This window comes from Arachis hypogaea, chromosome 9 (genome assembly GCF_003086295.3).
Source record: "Arachis hypogaea cultivar Tifrunner chromosome 9, arahy.Tifrunner.gnm2.J5K5, whole genome shotgun sequence".
In the NCBI taxonomy this organism is placed as follows: Eukaryota; Viridiplantae; Streptophyta; class Magnoliopsida; order Fabales; family Fabaceae; genus Arachis; species Arachis hypogaea.
In genome coordinates, this window is record NC_092044.1 from 75,534,134 (window position 1) to 75,535,274 (window position 1,141).

The window sequence follows — 1,141 nt, forward strand, 5'->3', positions numbered from 1 at the left end:
TAACACTTCTCTTCACCTCTCTTCATCTCCAATCACTGCCTCTATCGTCACCCTTGTGATTGGATTCTCCACTCTTATTCCTTTCTTCTTTTACTAATAATAAGGATCCTCTTTGTCCAGATATAAAGGATTCCTCTTCCTTTTTCTTTTTCTCTTATCTTTCATATGAGCAGGAATAAGAAAAAAGGCATCTTTGTTGAAGCTGATCTAGAACCTGAAATGACTCTAAAAAGAAAACTAAGAGAAGCTAAATTACAACAATCCAGAGGCAACCTTTCTGAAATTTTCAAAAGAAGGAGATGGCAGCCGAACCCAACAACAATAATGCAAGGAGGATGCTTGGTGATTTCACTAAACCAACGTCCAAGTTTGATGGAAGAAGCATCTCAATTCCTACCATTGGAGCAAACAATTTTGAGCTGAAACCTCAATTAGTTGCTTTGATGCAACAGAACTGCAAGTTTCATGGACTTCCCTCTGAAGATCTTTATCAGTTTTTAACTGAGTTCTTGCAGATTTGTGAGACTGTTAAGACAAATGGAGTAGATCCTGAAGTCTACAGGCTCATGCTTTTCCCTTTTGTTGTAAGAGACAGAGCTAGAACATGGTTGGACTCACAACCTAAAGATAGCCTGGACTCCTGGGATAAGCTGGTCACGGCCTTCTTGGATAAATTCTTTCCTCCTCAAAAGTTGAGCAAGCTTAGAGTGGATGTTCAGACATTCAAGCAAAAAGATGGTGAATCCCTCTATGAAGCTTGGGAAAGATACAAGCAGATGACCAAAAAGTGTCCTTCTGGCATGTTTTCAGAATGGACCATATTAGATATATTCTATTATGGTATAGCTGAGTTTTCCAAAATGTTATTGGACCATTCTGCAGGTGGATCCATTCACTTAAAGAAAACGCTTACAGAAGCTCAAGAACTTATTGACATGGTTGCAAATAACCAATTCATGTACACTTCTGAGAGGAATTTTGTGAATAATGGGACGCCTCAGAGGAAGGGAATTCTTGAAATTGATGCTCTGAATGCCATATTGGCTCAGAACAAAGTGTTGACTCAGCAAGTCAACATGATTTCTCAAAGTCTGAATGGATGGCAAAATGCATCCAACAGTACTAAAGAGGTAGCTTCTGA

General features: G+C 39.0%; 1 non-coding gene across 1 annotated transcript; it reads right to left on the reverse strand.

The window, feature by feature from the left end:
* Window positions 1–698: 698 nt before the first annotated feature.
* LOC112713910 (small nucleolar RNA R71) lies at window positions 699–802 on the reverse strand. The gene has a single exon (XR_003158870.1). It is a non-coding gene; the product is annotated as a small nucleolar RNA R71 (small nucleolar RNA).
* Window positions 803–1,141: the final 339 nt, after the last annotated feature.